Below are 24,077 nucleotides of genomic sequence, written 5' to 3' on the forward strand. Positions count from 1 at the left end.
TGTGAGTGTGTGTGAGAGAGAAGGATGCTCAGAGCACATAAGGTGCAGGTGTTCAGAGTAGACCGCTAATAACCTGTGTCAGCACACACACACACACACACAACTTCACACACAGACACACTCTCACGCGCGCTGGGTGTGAAGTGTGAAGCTGCAGTGGTGGTGACAGCCTGTGGAAGATGAGACTAATAATTGATTGACATCCGTGTCCTTGTCCCAGCTGTATCTGTGTTTGTACGTGTAGGTATGGATTGTGTGTGTGTGTGTGTGTGTGTGTGTGAGACGTTGTGCGTGCAGCTGCCTCTCTATGTGATTTGAATGTTGACTCTGACATGGTTGAAGGGAACAGAGTATGTACTCGTATAAATGAGCTTTTCTGTGCAGCTGCCTGCTGCGTCTGCACCTGCAGGTTCCTTTATGTGGCGGCACATGTTCAGCAGCCTGTTGTCGGTGTGTTTCTACGGAACAAGGCCTCATAGAATCTCACCTGGTTTATGAAAACCGCTCAGGTACTGCGGCCTGGCAGCTATACAGCCTGTATCATTATTATGGGAGATCTTAATGATGGTGAATTATCATTACTGTGGAAAGTACCCCTCTGCACAGTAGGAATGAGGCATAAACAACATTTTCACAGACACAGGAGGTTGTAAATCCCACTCCAGATATTTCTAATGTGCCGTGCGGTGATGGACTGGAGCGAACGGCAGAGCATAAGCAATTCTTTACTACATGTTTGGGAGAAATCCAGAAAATGAAGGCAGTAACTCTATATAATGAAATCTAAAAAAAAAAAAAAAAAAAAGGGCAAACGATGTATTGTACTTTCCCATTATTGATCAGTGACATCATCCCTTTTACACACAATTAAATTAGCAAAACATGGATGAATTTTGAAAAGGCAATTAGGCGAAGAAATGGTTTGTTTTTGATTTTTTTTCGTACCAACTGAAACAAAATGTGATTATCCACTGCCCATAATATCAAATACATGTCTGTTTATAGTGGGAAAAACATCAGAAATATATTAAAAAGAAAATATACAGAAAGTTATATGATTGGATTATTGACAGAATGAATTGCTGACCGAACCCCCATGATACCTTGCGTTACTCCCAGTGCGTCCAGTCCCTTTACTAGAACCAGCGTTGTCCGTGGTAACAGGATGCTCGTCCTCGTCCTGCGAGCAGCGGACGTATCATCTATAACTGTTTCCTCAGTAGCTTTGCCAGTGACATCCCAAATAAAATCATCACGGATAAACTGAGAATATCTACAACAACCAATCAAATGTAGCCAGGTGTTTGGCTAACCAGTGAACCCATGTCTAGAATATTTAACTATTTAACTAAATAAAACAGATAACACGCAACAGGTTTGATGAATAAAATCAAATATGCGTGGCAATTACAGGTTGACACAAGTGCACAGCTGCGAAAAAGACTCACTAAAAGTTTCACCTTCCAGCCAATCAGAATAGAGAACTCTCAGGGGCAATGAGGAAACGCACAGAAGAAACAAGCCTACATTTGACGGATTAAGACAAAAGAAATCTAAACAGGAAGATTTAAATTTCCTGACAAGATAAATCTCTTATGAGTTGATTTCTTAAGATTCTGTACAATCGTCCCATGATGTGGATTGGCAGCATCTTGTGTCCCCCCCCTTCTCCTGATAAACACCATTATTAACAAGGTTTCTGTTAGATATTTTATTAAAGTTTCTTCGAGCTAAAAGGCATGTAACCCGAGTTCCTCTTTAAGAATTAATAATAATCAACACAATAAAAAAAAATCACACATCTTGAAATGTGCAAGATTGTGTAGCGATGTCATAATCAGTTACTGCTAAAATATTCTTCTCTTCTGCACTTGGTAACAACTTCATGATCTGAAAGCTGAAAACACACACACACACACACACACACACACACACACACACACACACACACACACACACACACACACACACACACACAATAACGATGGGCTTTGACCTTTTGGCCAACGATCGTGTCATACTAATAGGGTGAGAGCACAAACCTGACTCAGCTCTTCAACTGTAGCTGTTTAGACACACAAATGCCCATCCACCCATGCACACACACACACACACACACACGCAGACACACGCACACACGGACACACCCTTATATGCTGTATGCTGAACCACCACCACCTTCATTTACCATATTGTTCAGAAGATGATACTCTTGGATGAATGGATGAATCTCTCTTTCTCATACATACACTCACACCTGGACACACACACACACACACACACACACCCAGACACACACACACACACACACACACACACACACACACACACACACACACACACACACACACACACACACACACGGACAGTGCTGCTCCTTTTATTGGCTCCATTTCAAACCTTTCAATAATTCAGTGACTCACCTTATCAATATGCATACTGAATTTGTAAAATACAGAGTGTGTATGCATCTGTGTGTGTGTAACAAAAATCATGACATGCATACCTCTGAAGGTATTGATGCCTTTACAGAGCACTTGCATGGACGCACACACGCACGCACGCACGCACGCACGCACGCACGCACACAGTCTCCCTCAATCTTTTTTTTTCCGCTGTATAAGAAGCTTTTCAGCAATTCAGTAGCTCATTGTTTTTAAAAAACGTGGGTCAAACTTTTAAAACATGTATGTTTTGAATGACTCACACGCTCAGAGTTCAGCAGTCACGGGGAAAACGTATTGCATTGGTAATAAGCCGGTCCTCCGTGAGCCGGAGAATGTCATGACACTTCTTCAAACAGAGGATCAGAAGGTCGGTCGGGCCGTTCTTTTATAAGTGGAAACCCTCCTTATCCTCCTGGACTGCTGGGTAAAGATAATGATCACTGTACTATAATGAATGTAATGCCAGGTTACAAGTCTCTCAGACTGATCGAAAGCCAATAATTGGCCTTAAAGGGGTAGTTCAGGTGTTTTCAAATGTGGTTGGATGAGGTACTTATCCACAGTCGGTCTATTATTAGTGCATTGTGGTTAGCAGAGCCCTGGTTTGGGGGGAAATTGAGTTGTGAAATCACTCTCTTTAAAGCCACCAGACTCCTTTGACAAAAGCAGTCATTTTACCTGACAGTAGCAGGGAGTTGGTCGTCCACCGCTGCAGTGATTGGTTGATTTGTTTATCAATGGTATGACTTTTGTAAATCCAATCCAACACTTTGAAATACCCAAAGTCACAAATCAACACAAACAAACCAATCAATCGATGGCAGCTGTAGTTCAGCTTCTCCTGTGTTGTGTGAGGTAAAATTGCTGTTTTTGTCAAAGGAGTCTGGTGTTTTTGAGGACAGCGTAGGAAGATACAACAGCTTCAGTTCACGATTCAAATGGGCTGTCTGATGAAAAGGTGGTGTGGTGAAAGTATAAATATAGAGTACACGTCAACTGATAAGTATTTTATCTTTTTCTTAGGAGGCTAAACTACGTTCTGCTGCCTCCCAGTCCACAGCAGAACATCCCTCAGCTCCTGCACCGGTACTGTTACCTGCTTCTCCAGGATGGAGGGGGTGCTGACGGCCATCTACTGAAGGTAACACGCTGACTATGTATAAGTACCTCATACAACCCCACATCAAAAAACCTTGAATTATCCCTTTAGGGCAACCAGTCTGTGCTTTAGGCTTCATAGATGCAGATGTGGATGTAACTGTGCCTTTCCTCTGCTCACACAAATGGACTCTCGCTCGATCCTTAAGATTACACCGCGGCACTGAGCACTTAATTTACATACTGTAATGTATTTCCCACACATCCTTTTTCCTATTCAAGTCCCTTTAGGTCCTGTAGAAAGTTATAGCATCAAGATTTGTTGTCGGGCTCAACATTTTTGTCTGAAGTACTTTTATAGACTGAGTAGAAAACAATTCTGCTTCTCGTTCCCACAGGAAGCAAAGTGAGCGTGACTGGTTGTCTCCAGGTTGTCGCTCAACAGTTTCTCCAATTAAATGACAAAATAAATGTCTTCTTTAAAACATGCAGGTTAGGTTGAGGCGCAGCAGCTTCATCGGAGGTTATGGAAAGATCATGTTTTGATTAAATGAGCACAGGAACAATTTGCTCCCAGTATCTGCTCAGCCCCTCGAAGGTGGAAAGTCAGGCGAAGTTTCGCAGAACATTTCTGGAGCTTCACAGCAAAACGGAGTTTTAACATTCTCTTAAATGACTGAAGTAGATGGGTATTGTGTTGAAAAACAATCAAAAACACATATAAAATGGCTCCATAAAGCCTCTGGAAGCCCAGAGATCCTTAACTGATATGAAAAAGATGTTATTCAAACCCCTGATGCACGATGAACCTCATTGTTTCAAGTTATGGCAGCACTTACTGTATCCTCTAAATCATAGAACTAACTTGTTCATGCTGCACAGTAATCTACCTGCCCTGGCTGCAAACATGTTGCTGGACCAGGTTCAACTCCAATCACGGGAATGAGACAATCAACCAGTCAATTTTATATTTAATGGTGTGACAACACTTTTCTTTGTTAATAGATCAGGTAAAAGATCACGTCTTGAGTTTAAACACCAGCTTCATCGCCACAAACATTGGCTGTAAGTTGCGTCGAGGTCTATAAATATCCAGTTGAGTCGCGCCTACAGATGTTGGAACATCACAGTCCCTGGTGGTTTCACACTTAAAAAAGCTTAAGCAGCCTTCTCATCTGTAACTCCACCACCGCCCCCTCCACCTCCCGACGTTAAAGTCGGGTCGTAAATGTGTCACGTGAACACAAAATGAGAGGTTTTGCAGAAATGTAGCTATAACACGTAGCTGAGTACTTGTTGAAATGTGAACGCATCGGTTGTTTGCAGAAAAGCGAACTGCCAACATTTTATCCTGGCAACTGGGCTGATGAACCACATCATTAAAATTAATTAAGGATCAGGCTGCGTAGCTTTAATTGACTTTGGCTTGGCTTGAATTTCCACTTTAGAACTCTGAATTAGAGTCTAACAGTTTGTAGCGGCGTGTTTTTTCTTCTTTTTTTTTTGATGTGCGTGTTCATCCTGAAGGAAAATGAGGGAGAGAACGCTGAAGGCAGGAACACAACACTATTATTTCTTAATAAAATATAATGGTTAATAGGAGACTAGTTCACAACACAAGTGCTGATCTCATTCATTCCTTTCATACTCATTAGGAGTTTTAAGTGGTCACATGACTTGACCAGCCACGCCACACCAGCAGGCCTATTCTTAGCATTTTAATGAATACAACCCAGTTTTTACATCTTCATGTGAATCACCGGGCGCTCAGACTCGTTCCGCCATTAACACCCTGTTGTAGTCACTCGGCGTTAACTCGAGAGCATTCAAAAATACGAGTTACTCATTTGAACGCTCGCGACAACAAACCACATCAATCCAATTTCCATTTCCAGATGACAGACGTTTGAAGCGCTCAGCCTCTGCAGACTGCCAGCTGCACAGTTGTGTACACTCACACTTGTGAGACGGCGCAGCCTGTACATTTTGATGAAAAATGAACTGAACACAGTCATTAGTACAGTATGTGGGCTGTTCAGAAAATCCACATACTGTAGGATCCTCCAGCCCCGGGCTTAAATTAAAGCCCTCTTCACACTGGTAATCACACTCAAAAGGCCTCCATAGAACACGGTCATATTTCATCCCCATCTCATCCGTCTCCTGCCGTCGTCTCCACAGCGTGTCATGTCTCCAGATATGCCCACTGTTAGTTTTTCTGAGGATAAAGAACATATTGGAAGCACTCACATACGAGGGTAATGGAGCACTAATGTGGAGTAAGATCGGATGCTGTGCTGTAGTCTACAATAACATCAGCCTGTAGTTAAGCGGCGCCTCCACTGTTCGAGGGTTCAAGATCGGTCATTCAGATAGCGTTGACTCGATGATGTAAAATTACCGATGGTCCGTCCTCATCAGAGAAACAGAACATTTCCCTGGAAGAGAAAAAAGCATCCTGACACAAAAATGATTTCCAACAAACCAGCACAACACTTGAAGAAGTCTGTGTCGTCAGACGAGCATGTTGCAGGATATGTGTGGGAAAAAAAGGGACAAGGAAGTAGATTTGTTAGCCTCTGGAACAATTACTTTAATGTTCTCTTAATTTCCAGATTGGAGTTGCGTTCTGTTTACTTGTGCAGTCAAATAGCCGATAAACAGACTGAGCAGCGGCTGTTAGCTATGTACCAGTCATTTGCGTGGCTGCGTGCAGACTGATCTACACTGAGTCGAAACTGTGACTGCTTCTTTTTTTTCCTTCTCTCTCTTCTTTCCTCGCTTGTCTCTCTGTGTTCACTGATAGTTGAGTCATACAACTCTGGGAAAAACACAAACATACTGTTTGCTTGAAACGGCAGCATATTCAACCCGTGTGGATGCCTCTTTGCCCCGATCACGCCGAGTGAACTCACATCGACTGGAAACTTTCGAGACGTTCTCACTCCACTCTTCAAACATGACAGCTTACTCAGTGGCCTCATGCTTCTAAATATGATGCTTTGCTGAATGCTCTAGTGTCAGTTTTGTACTTGCAGGGCTCCACGGTCAGTTTAGTAATAATAAATACGATCTGACATTTCATTCCATGTGATCTTATGACTTCTGAACTGTTGTTTAGTTTGTTGAGGTTTAGGCACAAAAACAAATTGACTAGGTTCAGGAGAAGATCACACTGAGTTAAAATAACGACATCACGTACGTAATTTACCTGTCAACTTTAAAAGATAAAACAATCCTGGCCCTCTGTCACACAGGGGACTAAACCCCTGAATGTCCTGTGAGACCTGTCCAACCACGACAACCACCCGCCATCTTGGACTCATCTTGCTGTTTATACTGCAGTAGGGAGGCGCTTCAAGACCGACTGGACATGTTTTTTTTAAAGATTGTTTTTCTAAGCCTATCATTTACATTTCAAGGTAATTTATTCTGTTTGTAAGCTCCTCCACACCACACAAACATGCAGTTATATGTATACATATATAAATAACCACATTTTTTGCATCGGGGTCAGTGTAAACAGCAGCAGCAAGCCGATTGTGATAATGCGCGGGGCTGTCCTCATTAAAAGTTTGAGATCTGGAAAACATTGTCCATCCACTTTGAATGCATGTGAGCACAGAGCATCAATGCAAGAAGACAGAGTCCACCTCTCCTGCTGATGTTGTGGTAGATACAGGTCTTTGTTAAGATGCAGGCACAACAATGGTCTCTGATTTCCTGTTGCCTCTTCGTCGGCCTGAGTCCCATTTGTCCATTTTGTTTTCCTGCAAACCAGACATTAGCCAGGAGCAGCCTTAAGTGCAAACTGGATTAGCATGACTCCCATCCTGGATCTCTCCTCTCTCCTCTCCTGGGGGGCAGGCAGGAGGGCCGGCTGGTCGGGTCCGATTGGTTGAAAGATGCCGTGGGCAGCGGTCGTTTCAAAGTCTGCCGCTTTCTCCTCCAATACTGATGAATGTATTTCTGTTATACATAATATTAGTTTCCGCAATAAAGCCGAACAAAATAACGGTTGAAAAAGTGTAGTGAAAGTGTAGCATCTGCCTGCACCGACGCTGCCACGGAGAGTAATCTGACTGACCTTGATTGTCACAACTGTAATTATAAGCCTTTGTTTATGCAGACTCCATCTGATTTGTGGGGAAGGTGATAAATCTTAAACTAACTCAGTGTGAGATGATATCACAGGTTGCAGTCTTGACACTGACAATGGTTCAAAACCCAGCAGTGAGATGTGACTGACGGTTTGTTTGAAGACTTGCAGAGCTGAAGGTTGTACGAAGGAAACCCCCCCCATGGAAGCTGAAACCTTTTCACAGCTGACATCTTGACAGGTGTTTCCATTAACATTAACGACGCTCCGTTCCATTCAGGGTTAACCAGGACAGTGTGACAGTGAGCTAACATGAACCACACCAGGAGCCCCGAAACTGAAGCAGCTACATGGAATTCAGCCATCACACCTTTGTTTTTCCTGTGACGTATCGCAGGAAAAACAAACATGGCGTGAAATGGTTTCTTTCACTTCCCTGGCTGCTCTGAATGGACTGTATTAACACGGACAAGTGGCTGTTTTTTGTGTGTGTGTGTGTGTTAAATGACAGACGCTCCTCCACCGACTGATTTGTGTTTGCTAGGTTGTCTTATTATCTCCGCGCCAACGTTCTGTTTGCCTCCGCTTTCCCTTTACTAGACGTTTAAAAGAGCATTATGTAATTTATGACTGCTATCAGCAATTACCAGGTGCAAGCCAAGTACAGCAGCATCCACAGGCCCGCGCGAAATAAAACAGGCCGTTTGCTTTTTATGGCTTAAGAATGAAATGTGATGTAACGCTTGAAGCTCGCTTTAAACACCCACCATTCTCCAGCTTTAAAAAGTTTTCTGAGGGTGTGTGTGTGTGTGTGCGTGTATATCTGCATTTGGAATAGTAAGTCATTGGTATTGATTCAAACTCCTGCAGAGGTTAATTTTATGCGACAGTAAAATCTCAGTGCACTCCTCCGCGGTCACATACGTTTTTAAAAATCATATTGCAGCAGACGGAGATGAAAATCCATAGCGCTAATGTCACAGCTCCTATATTCATTGGGATTGTCTCGTAGCTGCTCGTGCTTTCAGAGCGGTGCCGACTAAACGAATCCCCGCTGTTTTATGTGAGGGAAACAAATTCTGAAATATTAGTAAGATAATGCGAGTCGACAGATCCGGGAGAGACGTGAGCAGAGATCAGCATGAGAAACCAAGAACAAGACTATAAACACGTTGGGGAATGAAGCCCTGGCTGTCTGTTGTGGATAAGTGAGAGCCTTGTTCCATGTTTATAAGTTCAGACTAAAGTGATCAAAGAGTAACAGGTGGAGGCTTAAATTGAAATTGGCCGTTTGATAAGCAGCTGAATAACAATGAGGGGACGCCGGCTCAGCACATCCCGCAACGCCTCCCAGCTGGGACGACTTAATCATCTGAACTCTTTGGTTAATGTTGTGACTAAAGTGTTCATAATGATCACAAGCAGGACACTTGATGCAGATACATCTTTATTTGTAAGAAGTCTGATGATGTAACTTTTTGAAAACTGTGTAATTATATTTGATGTATGATAAAATGTCCTGTGGGCTGGTTTTAATCAAGCATGGTGGAAGAACTTTTTCACATCTGTTACTTAACACAACGATTCTATATTACAAGTAAAAGTCCTCCATTTAAATGGAGACGTGATAGGACAGGAGACAAACTGACAAATGATGCAACTTTATGTAGTTTTATGCGTTATTCTCTTTAAATATGCTGTTTTTCCACCTAATCTTTTTTTCTTCTATTTCATACACACAAAGTTCATGTAATAATGGAATTAGAGAATTATAATAAGTTTTTGCCCCCGGTAGTCTCACGTAGGAGTATTGAAGGTGCTTGAATATTTCCTTAAAAAAACATGTGCTCATTTTCAGTGATATTGTTATCTAATTCAAACTTGGACCATGTAAGACGATATAATATGGACCCAGTGTGTTTTACAGCTAACAACAACAACAACAATAATAATAATAATAATAATAATAATAATAATAATAATAAAGAAATAATATAATAAAGAAATAATAAAAAAATAAAATTCAGCTAAAACATGGACAGAAAGTTAGCTTAAATGCAGCTTTAAGGTGAGAACATTTTTCAAGATAAAATCCTAAACAAATGCATGACAAACTTGTGTCATCAACTTACAACCACCGCTTTTACCTTCAAGTGTTTATCTGTTCAGATAATCAAACGAAACAACACAAAAGCTACTTACTCTCTTCTCCTAAATGCACGGTCGCTTCTGTCCTGACATGAAGGTGTTAATGCTGCTGTTGCAAACACTAACTGCAATTAAAGGCTTGACATTTCAGGTGCGTGAAAAAATAAATGGAACAATGGGACAGACGTAGCTCAGATTGGGTTTTATAAATGCAAAAATGCAGCGTTGGTGGAGGATTGCATCCCTGAAGTCACTGTGTCTACGTGACCTTGTGAGTTCTTGAACCTCAGTCGCTCCCAATGTTTGTGTTGAAGGAATTATTTGTTGTTCTTCAAGACGTCTTGATTACATCTAACAAGTGTTTCAACAGCAGAAAATCTGAGAAAGATATTCAACATCTTTTCAGCAACTTTTATAAAAGTCTTAACTTGAACGTCTAGACAGTTGCTGTGTCCCAGTTCAGGGTCTGCATCCTTCAGAGGAGCATTTGAAGGCCAATTACATCACAACGGCGCACAAAGGCTGTCCCAGTTCGAAGGCTCCTCCAAATGCTTCTTCTTTTCCCTCCTCTTGAAGGATGCACTGCTACTATCCTTCATGGCCTCACATATCCCGACATTCTTTGCACAACTGAAAAAGAAGAAAAAAAGAGAGAAAATGGCGACATCCTTGTGGCGTAGATTGTCACTTTTGTGGGCCTGGGCGTCAGAAATTGTGACGTAAAGGTAAAACATCTGGTGATGCAACCAGGAAATGCTCCAAAGACTAGACCGTCCCATTTAACAACGGATGACACGGTTCACAAGGTCTCGCCTTCGAAGACCGCAAAGGCCGGGTCCTTCGTAGGATGCAGACCCTGAATTGAGACACAGCAGATGTTTTGCAAGATAGCAAGTGAATTATGTGCCCATTCTCCGGAGTTTAACTGTCAGTAATATGTACCAATAACACATTTGTCAGGAAATGGGAAGCAAAATGAAAACGATAAAAGACTGAAAAATGGAGAAGCAGGATGTTTTTCATATGTTGACTGATCGCTCCTCGCATGCCAAATACTTGTTCTCTTCATGTGAGGTTTGTTGTGCACTTTAGGTAATTGTTATTGTTCATATTCATTAGGTTTCGGCCTTTTATAGACTTGCAGACACTGTCGCTTACTGCAGCACTGGAGCCCGCACAGTAACAGAGCAGCTGCAAATAAACTGCAGGGGGACACGAAGGCAGAGAACAGGTGGCGTTTAAATGCCTTGTATTTACAAAATGAGGATTTTAGTAGTTGTCTGGAGAGAGAGAGAGAGTGTGGGACAGGGGGGGGGGGGGTGTGTTTGGGTTGAAAATTCAGTCACGGCTGAACCCGAGAGCAGGACAGGGAACATCGAAATCCTTTAAGGGACTGTATGAAAATGACTGATGAGCAACGTTTTCTTTGGGCCTTCCTCTTGACTTAGGATAAAAAAAGGTGTATCATTACTAACTACTAGAGGAGAAGCATAAAGAATTTTGATAAAGAACATGAACGTCTTGGTGAAACGACTCTCATGATAATCACTAATACACACGTTAGAACTGGAATTAGCAATATTCAAATTCATGACACATTTTACAGGATTATACACATTCTTGTCACACTTCTTGCAATATGAATCAACTTTCTAAGAAACATTTAACTTTATTAAATCTTTGTGGAGAGTGTCCCAAGAATAACATCGATGTTTCAGACAAATGCAAGACTAACGTTGGAGACAGCTGTTTGTTTCATGTTTAAAACCGACATCGTTTTTCTTTAAAGTACGGCATTGATCCTAAAATCCAATGTCCTACACAAAGAAATCCAGAGTCCAGCATCATTAAACATCTTAAACAAACCATTCACTGGCTTTTACAGGCAGCTGAGAACGGAAGGGAAGGGAAGGTCTCATTCATCATGTTAAAATTCGCTCACATACAGCCAATAAAAAGTTAATAAAACATGTATATTTCTACAAATTGTTACATAGAGCCACTTTAAATGTACTTTTAACAGTAATCTTTCATGCTTTTGTAAGGCGTAGACAAATAATGTCATCCTGCCCCAAGAAAAATCTTCATAATCGTTCCCTTAAAATGCAGAAGAAGAGGGCGACTGTTTCCTGTTATTGTCCATAAACAGATATTTGTACATGGATGCAGAATCTGTAGGCAAGCAACACGATTTTGGTTTTGAAAGTGTTCCGGTTTCCATCTGGTTTCCACCAGTCGTGTTAGAGCGAGTTGCTGTGGTTGAATGCAGTTGAACAGTCCACATGGAGAGCGGAGGCTGAAATGCACAAACAAAAACCATCAGCTCAAAAAACCTCAGCATGCGAGGGCAATTTAGCTTTCTGTTAGCTTTAATAAATGTAATCTGCGTTCATGCGCACACTCGATTCGCGCATCTCATGTTTGTTATCATGTTGTAAACAATGACTGGCACATGGAAGAGAAGAGAGGAAGTCTCAGCCCTGTTGTCTGGATGTCCGCCGCCCAGAGGCGGATTCCTCAGACGATGATGAGCTGATGAGTTACAGGATTGGTTGACTGTAGGAATTACATCATCGGTTGCAAAAAAATAAAATTCTATCATTGCGTTTCTCATACTAAACACACTGGTGCTACTAGCTAGTTGGCTGTGATGCAGAAAAATGAAAGCCTGAAACAGTAACAGGATTGTGTTACTCCACGCACCCACTGAGCCTGATTCTCCTTTTTTTTTTTTTTTTATTATTCGTCTTGCAAAGGGAAGGCTGAAATATAAAACTGGGTTAGGTCTCTTGCTTTCCCAAACAGAAAGATTGGGCTATCCTCCCTTCAGCAATGAGAAAAAAAACATTACTCACCCTCATTTCTGACCTCCCCTCTCCCCCAACCCCTAATATTTTTTGTACAGTCCGTAGGAGGAAGGATGATGACTTACCCTGTGAGAGCAAGAAGCTAAGAGAGACCAAGAAGCTGGAATATCAGATTCATTCACTGGAGATCGTTTTCCAAGCTTGACTTTTTCTTGCTTTCGGTGCCTTTTGAGCTTTTAACACATCTACCGAACCCAACAGCAATACCAAGGCAGCACTCCTGCCTCTCACAAACTCCTTACCTTATCTATCATAATGTGACCGTGCCTCGTATGAATCATGCAGCATCCACACAGCATGAGAGGCATCCAGCAGACAAACAGCTGGCCGGCAAACATTCCCCACCGAGGCGTTCGAGTCATGCACGGTGCTCAAGGAAGCCTGCAAATGAGAAACGGGTTGCAGATATGTTTCTATAAAACTTGAGATGGAGGTGTGTGTGTGTGTGTGTGTGGGGAGGAAATATCTCTGATGTACATTTATGGCCTTTCCATCCTTCCCTCTCTGTCTCCCCTGTCATGTCTCTGCTACTGCTACAAGTCATTACAGCCGTGCAGTGTTCCTATTATGTTTGTCTATTAAATCAGTGAAGAGTGTTTGTGTGTCTGTCTTGTTGTTGCTCTCACATCTAATAGTACACCAGCCTGCCTCCTCCATTAGAGATACAGTATGTCAAAGGAGCCTCCGGGCCTAGTGGGTATCTGTGTGCGTGTGTGTGTGTGTGTGTGTAGTGCTTTTAAGAGTTTAGCCGTGAGTCCTGTCAAAACCTTGAGTACACACACACACACACACAGAAGCTCATTTGCAGAGGACGCTCAACAACGAAAAGACAAGACAAACAAGGCGTGAAACAGAAAAAGACGTTATGCGGTACAACTGTTTGGTGTGTGTGTGTGTTAGTCCTTTGTGCATGTGTGTGTGTGTGATTCCTCTGTGTTATGGCCTTATTTAGGCTCATTTACAGTAAACAGATGAGTTAGAAATTCTGTTTATCTGGTGTCGGGGGGGTGGAGGGGGCGGCAGGAGACGTGGGAAAGACGGAGAGAAGAGGCAGAGCTGCTCCGCGCATACAATGATCTGTTTATCAATTCCCCATCCTGTTTCTCTCCTCTCCACCCATTCTCTCCTCTCCTCCTCCTATTTCTCCTCCTCTCTTGACTGGCCTACTTGCTTATCCTCTTCAGAGCACTTTAAATTCAACTTAACAACACTTTTTCTTTTTTTTTTTCTTTTTGGCGGGGGTGGGCTGCGGCGTCACTCCTCTCTGTTTTTTTTTTTCCCCCCCTTCATTTAATTTCCCTTTGATTGCTCATCTTCCCTGGTACAAATAAGATACAGTAGAGACAATTGGCTGCCTCTATCTCATTCCCGTTATTACTCCATCCAAACGTGTGTGTGTGTGTGTGTGTGTGTGTGTGTGTTTGCGCACGCAGCCTAAATGTGTTTGTGCGCACAGTTTGTTTCAGGGAGACGGGGAAGAAAGACGCAATGAGGACAATACAGAGGGCCGTAATAACAGTGGAGTTGTTGTTCTCAACAGTACGCTGCCGCAATGCTTTAATTAATGTCTAAATATAGAGTCTTAAATAAATGCTTAGAGGCTGATTTGAAGAAATACATGCCAATTTCCTGTAGGCATATTGCTTAATTAAAAATGTTATTTTCCGAATTCAAGATTGTGTCAGTCCTGTAAAATGGAAGCAGGGAACAGTCGGAGAGAGGGAACGTGAGGAAGGCGTCTCGTCTAAAGAATGAACTTTTGGAAAGATTTTCAAATGAGACCCAGGCTCAGAATTTGTACCTCTCATGTTACATCGCCTGCTTTGCCCTCCTGTTGAATCCTCCACCGATGAAATGTGACAACCCTTCAAGACCCTCATACATCAGCAGCGTTTATTCAAACAGATGCGACCGGACATTTCCAATATGCCATCTTCAGCTGTGGTGATCTCTCTTGCGTTACTGTGACAGTTCTGGTATTATCACAATGCTATTTTGCCGTTATCTGATGGAGCACGGATGCTCGCGATTTATTCGCAACTTCATGCTATCAATCAAGTCATCCAATAAAAAAAAAAAAGAAAAAGAGAACTGTGCTTCATTACCCATCCGCCTCCGGTGATTTATAGGCTAACATTAGCAACCTGTGATCCTACACTGTCGGTCTGCGCTGATATTAGAGCAGCGGGACCGAGTGCAGCAACTTCACCGCTGGACTAAGATGTTAGGTGCCATGTGCCATCGAGAGGGAGAATACAAAGTAAGATAAAGTCCAAATGCAGGACTGTCACGCACAAGGCAACGGCAACATGGTGACGTAGCTAGCCGGCTAACGTTGGTGGGATACTGAGACTTCAGCAAACTAGTATTGACCATACTAAGTTGACCAAGTTGACCATTTTAGTTTAGAAAGCTAGCATGCTACAACTATTCATATGCTAACACATGTTGTGCTAATTTGCCAATAAGCACAATGCAAAGTGTAGCTGAAGTGATGATGATAATGTCATTAGTTCTGCCGGAGGTAGAGGAAGTTTTAAAAAACTTCATCACCTTTATTATTATTTTGGGGGCTTTTTCCAATTTCAACCTTATTTGACAGCTTGAGATCGAATCAGTGACGTTGAAGTTGAAGTGGATAGCGTTTTGTTTTGTCACTCATGAGTTACGTTTCCATTCCTCTAATTATGTTGATGTTAAAGTTGAGATAGAAGTTGCTCGGTGTTGCATGATAACTGAAGAGGTTAAGGGTTTCCTAAAGTTAACTTACAGTGATACAGCTGCCTTGATCCCAGACAGCCTTTGTCAGCAGTTCTGCGGCCATTTTTCTTTGTCGTGCTACGCAGGATGACTTACAACATTCTCGATCCTTCCTTCAGAGCTCCGATTTGGTTGAATCTTTCTCTAACCGAGGGAAACAAAAGTCGGTGGGAACAAAGGCCAACTTACTGTATATTGTATTAATTGTGTCTGTGGGCAGCCTTTCAGATCAAGAAAACCTACAGTGGCCGTGTTCACTGTGGAGAATGAATGTGTCACTCTGTGCTGCCGTGTGGCTCACTGATGTCTTTTTAATAGCTCGGGGGCAACAATGGAGCTCTGTGCCACAGAGAATAAGATACATATCAGGCTTTAGGTGCACAGACAGGATCAAGTCATTTCAGATTTTGGTCTTTTTTCATCAGATTTGTAAGTAAAACAAAATATGTGATCTATCACCGGAGGTATCCTTTAATGAGAGAGATGAAGCGGGGGGACGTGAGGAATGTTGTGTCTGTTGTGATGATTCATAAAGCGCTCGTCATAACCTTTTGATCCTCTTGCATCAGGATGTGTGTGTGTGTGTGTGTGTGTGTGGGTGTGAGAGAGAGAGACAGAGAGACACATGACAAATCTGTTTCCTCATTTTCTGCCAGAATCGTACATCCTTCTCACAGTGGGTTTGGTTTTTGTATGAACAAACAGTAATCAGAGCAGGAAAACCCAGTGGGGGGGCAGCAGGGAGAGAGAGAGAGAGAGAGAGAGAGAGAGAGAGAGTGTGGAATCATTACTGTGTGTGCTGCTGTTTGTGCCTTATATAGAGAGAGGGAGGGAGGATGGAGGAGTGAGGAGGGGGCAGATTACACTGAAGGGATAACTCAAAGCTGATTGAGGGCCGTGGCGGGGCCGGAGCATGTGACTGGCTCATGCTGATGTTACAGTGTCATCGAGATCATAGTCCGTCTCTCTCTAACATCCATCAATCAGCGAGGCTGCAAAAAAAAAAAAGAAAAAAGAAAGACATCATGTGTTCAAGTGTATATTTAGCACCGCAGGCTCCAGCCTGCATTTGCTCAAAAATGCCAAATTGTTCATGTTGGAGCATAGAAACATTTTTTTTTTTAAAAAGAAGGCACTTACAGAGATTTGTAGGATCTGTGTTTGTTGTCAAATCTTTCCTCAAAGCTTATTGCAGATCCTGGGAAAGTCTCAGGAACAAAAGAGATTGTTAGATTGTGCAAATAGTTATATATGTAGTCTTGAGTTTTGAATTTCTGCCAGACCGACACAGTCTGTACAGTTCATCATATTCTAGTCTAAAAGGTCACTTTATTCTGCCTGTTCCTGCTGCAGAATCACAAGATGCTGAAGACAACCTGATATCTCACAAATCTGTGTAACAGAACAGCAACACGTTCTGCTTCATTTTCAACATGCAACTATCATTTACATTTTCAAAATAAAAGCACCAAAAGGAGATAGATAGATAGATAGATAGATAGATAGATAGATAGATAGATAGATAGATAGATAGATAGATAGATAGATAGATTGATTGATTGATTGATTGATTGATTGATTGATCATACTTGGTCTGGTTGAGGAACACATTGTGGTTCTCCACTTCCTGAAATCAATTATCACTGACTGACCTCATGCTGCACTGGTTGCCCTGGTGAACCTATGAACGAACCATTCGACCATTCCCGACCTCCTCCCATTGAGGAGATTTGTTCTTTTTGTTACCTTCATTCATCACTTGTACATTTCCTGTCTAAACAAGACAAACCCTGACACTCGCATGCTGTTTGGACGCTTGTGGATCGGCGGGTCTTACATGAGCTTCGGTGTGAGATTGAGCTGGCTGAAGATGACCTTTTCCCAGGCAGAGGTAACACAAGACAAGTCCCATGAAGCATCATTGTGTCCACTGACTGGGGATGAGATGAGTCACTAAATCTGCAGATAATTTGTACGTTTTAGATTGAAATGAGGATCAAATGTAAAAGTTGATGTACACGTAACCGTAACAGCTGAAGGTCACAGGTTCTTGTGGCCACTCCAGTCAGTTAGGCTGGATTAGCCAGAATGCTAATAGCAGGCTAGCAGCTGTGTTTTAGTATAAAAGTGCCTATAGATGCTGAATCCATCTTCTTCTTATTGTTTAGGTTTGTTGCGCTGGGATGTCCTTGTCTTTTCAGCTTTCTGTTACTTGCAGACTGCAGGTGCACAAACAAAATACTTGTGTAGAACAAGAGCACAGTCACACAGATGAAAATGATCTCTTTCATTCAGTGCAACTGAAGCTTCCAGAAGATTTCCTGTCTTGGTTCAATTTCCTGACAGGTTCTTCTTTGTGAAACTTCGTGCCATAGTTTTTTGAGGTCAGCCAGTATATCTGTTGTGTTTAGAAAAAGTATTTTTCTGATGTATCTGTGTGTCAACATCACGTGTGGTACGATATTCAACCATCATGCTACAAACTGCTGCATTGCTTTCATGCACCATTTACAGTGTGTAGTCGCTGTGTTCAGTATTTACCAAATCAGACCTGTGTCATTACGTCCATCGATGGGGCAGTTTGGTTGGTTGTGAAGGCTAATTTTACCTTAATAAGGTTCAAAATAAGAAGCTGTCATGCCGTGAATGATGTGAGCTAAATGAGCCACTTAAATAAAATGTAGTTTAGACTTTTTTTTGCCTGTGCCTGTTTCAGGACCAGTTTAATGCCCACCAAACAGGGCAACTGATTGGTTGTAGACCTTTAATTGCCTCCACTCAGCAAACTCAGACTAAAGGTGCAATACGTACAAATTTTTGTGTAAAATATTCCGACTTCAACCAAAAGAATTAAAACAGAATTTGAAGAAATACTGATTTCATAAGAAAGACATAAATGCATCTCTGCCACTATGCATCTCCACAGGCTGATGGTCCAACAGTAAACAGCCCCAGCACTCCAAACTCAAGGTCCGGACAGAGGCAGCTAATAGGACCGCTACCTGCACGGCTAACTTTGCTAACCAGTTAACACCGGCTACAGTTATCAGCAGTCAGCGGTTACTCTGTCCTGTATTTATTTGTTTGGAGTATGAGTTCTTAATGTGGCCATATTATATTTTGCACCTCTAACCTGTCAAACCAGGCAATTCTGGTCTAAATATGCATCCAGCTTCCAACAAACCCAACTTGCACGTGTCTCTCATCACTATGTCCCACGTTTTGTTTTTTCTCTGACTGTTTGGTTGTCTAGCTGCATCCAAAGGCTGCATCTGCTCTGCTGATAACGTCCCTTGGACTGAGAGTGAACTGAGAGGGACCAGACTGTAATGCATTTGCAAATAAGTGTGATGATTCCAGGCTGGGACAAGAGAACACTGACGCTGAGCACCACGTCATCCAGTTCTTCTTCTAAATGAAGTAATAGAATAAAGATTATGTTTTTACCTTCAATTAAATAATCTCTGAATAAACCTGGAAAAAAAATAAGGTAGCCTACAAACTAAATATTTTACATTTTGATCTGTTAATTTGCACAAAGGTGTGATTATTACCAGACTACAGCTGGATATGAAACCTCGACATTTTTTTGTGTTGAAAACTGAGCATGAAAACTGCAAAGTGCCTAAAATCTGGCACTGAATGTCAGATTTGTAATCCTCATAACTTATTCAGTGATCAGATAGCTCCTGGTTGAAATCAAAAATGTTGCTGGCTGAATGTCTTATTCAAGCAGCGTTCTTGTAACAGCTCGCTTTGTGTTTAGTAAAACATTAAACGAACTGCTGAGTACAAATTTGTATATTTTCCCCCGGAGACCCACCAGTTTCTGAAAACTCATAAATAAACAATGTCAATAAAAGAAATAAATAAATAAAAAATAAATAAATAAATAAAAAACATCCTGACTTGATGACACCAGTCTAATGTTCTCACCCTGTCAAAACAGGACGCCTCTGCACGCAGCTGAAACAACCTGGGGAGAGGGTGAACGTGACACACCGAAACAGATTATTTATGATGCTGTGTGTGTGTGTGTGTGTGTGTGTGTGTGTGTGTGTGTGTGTGTGTGTGTGTGTGTGTTTGGGAACGTCCTGCCAGTGTGAGCTACTGCAGCTATAATGTTCGTTCTGTTTTTGGAAAAAAAAAAAAAAAGGGGGTGGGTGGGGGTGAGATAGGGAGAAAAATAGAGAAAGGGGAGCGAGGTGACAGAGGGAGAGGCTGGTGTGTTTTCAGCTGATCCACTTCCTCCCTGATGTTGGCTCTCATTTGTCTTGGCTGGAAACGGAGTACACGGCTGGAATACTGATGACGGTTATTCTGCGCCCTCCCTTCTCCTCCTTCTCTTCCCTACCTCTCTCTCATCCTCACCCCCTCCATTTATCCTCTCTACACATACTCTACATTCTGTCTGCTCAACTGATTTCCTGCCTCCTGACTCTCTCTCTCTCTATCCCCCCTTTTTTTACCCCTCCTCATCTCGGCTCTCTCCCGATCCAGCTGCACTTCGCCGACCCAAATTTCCCTTCCCACCCCTCCTCTCCCTCTATCCATCTCTCCATCTGACCTCGCTCTACCTCTCCCGCTGCTCGGTCTATCACTTACCGGCTACATTATCCAGCTCCATTCCTCCTCCCTCATGTCTTTTTTCGCCTGGCACTCCTTCCAATTCCTCCTCTCATCTCGCCTTCAGCATTGCCCCGCACCGCGCTTGTCTTTTCTGCTTTGGCTCTCCGCGTTCTCTCATTTAGCGTCGGCCTCCCGTCCTCCTCGTTTGGTCTGCCTCCCGTCACCTTTTATGTTTCTCTTTCGTCCTCTCTGTCTCTTTCGGGCCCGTGCGAATTAATTCCTGGTCTATGTGGGTCACGGGGGTGATGAGACGTGAAATCAGAGGTGTGTATTTTGTGTGTGTTCCTGTGACAGAGCGAGGGAGGGTGGCCGAGGGGAAACAGGAAGTGAGGTTAGAGAGAGACAACTATAAAAAGAGTAAAGGACAGCTCAGATTTGGTGTCCAGCCAGGACTTGATGAAATGTGTTCAGTGTTTTCACAGCGCAGGTGTTAAAATGACGGGAGTCTGATAACTGCACATGTGCATGTGTCATAGGAGTAAAGTTTCAGTATATCTGTGGTTTGGAGACACGTCCGTTGCCAACGTTCCTTCTGGTTATTCGGTTTTTTCTTGACATTCTCACAAAGTATATAACTTCCTGTATGGCTCAGCACCTGTCTTGAACACACAGCTCTTGCTTTCCTAGTTGCTTATTAGTAATCTTTTTAACTTGACCTTTAAACTCCTGATTTTTTTTCACCAAAAGTTTCTCAAATTTTCCCGTGCCCAGAATGTATCTTGGGGAAGTTTGGCTTGTTTGCTGGAATTTTAAATGAAGTTGATCGGGGTTTAAGCAGCTTTTAGCCAATCAACCTGACGTAATGATCCAACAGAGTTGTAAAGTCGAGGTGCAAACAGGCCAGAATATATTAATGTATGTCTTCTATAGAAAAAGTATCTGTTGTGAAGACCAAGTCTTTATTAATCCACGAAGATCTGGAATATCTTGGACTGGACGACTTTTCCCCCTTTTGATTTGACTTGGATCCCAAAACTTTGAAACAAATCTATATTAATTCACTGAACACTTTGCTTTGCTTAACCCTTACTCATTGATTTACATTATCCTCATTGAACCTATTTAATGCGTTTTAAAGTGGCTACAAGGAACTTTGAAGTGTTTATGAAACAGTCTTGTGAGTCCTCTGATGTTTATAAACAACCTGTAACATCAAACACGACCTTCGGTGAAAAGACTGCTACATTAATATTCTATGTATATTTTATATACATTACCTCATCGTGATCCGTCCTGCGGTCTCGCTGTCAAAAACTGAAAGTTCCTCGTAGTCACTTTAAATTGATTTCATTGTCTTTGATTTGTCTGCCTTCCTAATATCTTGTATGCCTTCCGATTTAAAACCCAGACACTTGGTTTATTTTCATTCATGCTTCAGTTATTACTGTGTGTTCGTTAGTTGTGATAGGCAGTGATGGAATAAGTATTTTACTTACCCAAAAGTAAAAATCACATCTGGCATTTAAAATTACTAATGTAAAGTTCATTTATATTATCATCAAAATGTATTTAATGTATCAAAAGTAACAGTATTCACTGTTTTTACATGCAGAACATAGATCTTTAAAACAAACTAACCTGTCGCTGTGTGCGGTATTTGTCTCTGACATCCAATGAAGTGGAAGTTTAAAGTGTGCGTGGTAAAGAAAAGCTTCTACTTTGGTTCTGGCTAATGGGGACCTCAGCAGAAAAATTAACAAACACATCATTAAATGGAAAGTCAGTTTTAGAGTACATGAGTGAATGTTCATGTTTACATTCCATCACTTAGTGTCCAAACTTCCATCACAGGTCGCCGTTACGTATAAAGTCCTCTGTGGTATCTGACAGGACGCGCGCAACAACACGTATTTATGGAAAGCAGCGAGGTCAGCTGCAGAGGTTATACATCTATTTATGTGGGATAGCTGGAGGCATGAATATCACGGGTGCATTTAAGGCGCATATACGTGCACTTGTACTTATGTAATAAGATATGCTCACTGACAAAACACGGCGGGTTCAGAACAGTGTTTAGCGCCTTTTTAAAGGGACCATTATTTGTGTTCAGCGGCGCAGCAGGAAGTAGCATGATGTTGTTTTATCTTCTACATCAGTTTCTCTCAACGTTAACTGTCTCGGAAGACAAACTCTTAAATTGGTTCCTGTTAGCGTCCATTGCTAGTCTTCCTGGAGTCCTTATTGACGCAAGAGCCAAGAAAAAGAAAGTACATAAATAAATAAAACTGCGCTGTATCAAAAACACAGCAAAGTGCAGAATAATTCAAGAGTACAGATCGGAAAACAAATGAAATAAATTCACACATAAAAAAACATAATAATAACAGCAGTCAACTCAAGTCAAACATATTTTTTAAAGCGCAACAAAAAATCCCTGTAACACATACTAGAAACCAACACGTCAAACACACACAGCTCCAGACAAACAAATGAAATCAAACACAAAACAGCTACAACACATACTCACCTTCTTTGCCATGCAGGTGTTGTAATGACTTTGTTCTATTCTTAGCCTGTTGTCACGTGGTGCTCTGTGTGGAGGAGGAACTTCGTCCTCACATAAGGCACGATTGTTTTATATAGATCATACTGATGGTAATGACAAGTTCATTCTGAATGAGAGAATACAGCTCGTGCCTTATATAGAAATCAGAAACTTTGGGTATCAACTGTGAAATATGAATCTTATACATTAGATACCTGATCGAGAACTTTATTCTCAAAGTTATAGAAAGTAAAAATAATCTCTATGTTTCTGCAGAGTGAGCTGTCCGTCTCTAATACAACCCAATCACCTGAATAAACACATGCTGCCGTTAGTTTTAAGCACAAATGGCGATTGATCAGGGTTAGCGAGAGATCATGTTTTGGCTTAAAATCCCTGTTTCGGTTGCTCTAAAACAGCGTGAGATGTCCCGAGCTGATCCAACTTGCCCTCAACGATATCCTGTTTTTGTTGCAACGTCGTGGTTTCTGGTCTCAAGTATCCAGTGCAGTTCATACTCACAAATTTTGAAAAACAGTCTTGAGTTTGCGTCGCTGTCCTGGAACTCCACCACCATCCAGTGAGGTCATAAACATGAAATGTGAACACAACGACACGTAGAAAATATCAATGCGGTACGTATCAGCGGCGTGCAGAAATGTCGCCAACGAGTCCTCTGCTGTAACATTATTGTGAGTTTTTCTGATTTGAAAAGGCTGTTCCATTTACTGGGATGTCTTAGAATATGCTTCTGCGGCTGTTTCATATTTAGGACAATGGGATGTGAAATGCATTTCATCCTCAATGTCACTAAAAATTGCCTTCTCTCAACAGCCTGTGCTCCCTCGGTGAGACGGTTCTCTCTCTCTCTCTCTCTCTCTCTCTCTCACCGCTCAATAAAAAATGACATGATTTATGAAATATGTCATCAGTGTTAGCACAGAGGTACAGAAGAGCAGAGCGTCTCGACCCGCACCGAGCGACTTCGATTCATCACATGATGACCAGGGTGCTGCGGTGTCGGACCGTGGAGGGAGCATTGTTTGTCGTTTGTTTCAATTCATTCGAGCTTTGTCGATTGATCGCCTCTCGGACTGCTTGATTGACTCGTGCGAGCGCAACTCGGTTGTCAGCTTGTCCTGACAGAACTCCCCGTCACCGGCAGGCTGTTTGCGTGAGGCAGACTCAACAAAATAAAGCAACGTTTGCTTTCAACGTGACGCTAACTATCCGAGGAGAGCTTTTCGCTTCACCCGGGATGATATGTTGACGATCTGACGAGGTATGTCAGCAGAACGTCTTTCAGCCTCTCGGCGAGTCATCTTCCCAACTCATCTCTCTGTACCAGCCTCTGCGAGGGGAAGAGCAGCCATAAGGTTGTCTCTCTCAGAGCTCTTTTTTTTTCTTTTTTTTTGACAATCTCTGAATTTAATGAGCATCTGCAGTGGAGCGGTCGATAGTTTGCTTATGAGCAAGAACTCATTTGTTTTTGATCATTCAGTATCTGGGGTACTTCAAAGTTTGAAGTCCTGATAGATTTTTCT

At 42.1% G+C, this 24,077-nt stretch overlaps 1 protein-coding gene and 1 long non-coding RNA gene across 5 annotated transcripts in view; one reads left to right on the forward strand and one right to left on the reverse strand.

Annotated features, from left to right (window-relative positions):
- Positions 1 to 24,077, forward strand: part of LOC119017038 (protein ELFN1-like) — a 128,764-nt gene that overhangs the window by 44,859 nt on the left and 59,828 nt on the right. For all 4 annotated transcript variants that reach the window (XM_037093432.1, XM_037093438.1, XM_037093447.1 and 1 more), the window contains exon 2: positions 3,471 to 3,588. The gene's annotated coding sequence lies outside the window, so the exon portion shown is untranslated. The remainder of the gene's footprint in view (positions 1 to 3,470; positions 3,589 to 24,077) is intronic.
- LOC119017546 lies at positions 11,502 to 15,577 on the reverse strand. Its single transcript, XR_005074468.1, has 3 exons — positions 15,430 to 15,577; positions 12,902 to 13,040; positions 11,502 to 12,088 (listed from the first exon to the last, which is right to left on the reverse strand). It is a non-coding gene; the product is annotated as an uncharacterized LOC119017546 (long non-coding RNA).

The sequence above is a fragment of the Acanthopagrus latus genome, chromosome 1, assembly GCF_904848185.1.
Source record: "Acanthopagrus latus isolate v.2019 chromosome 1, fAcaLat1.1, whole genome shotgun sequence".
Lineage (NCBI taxonomy): Eukaryota > Metazoa > Chordata > Actinopteri > Spariformes > Sparidae > Acanthopagrus > Acanthopagrus latus.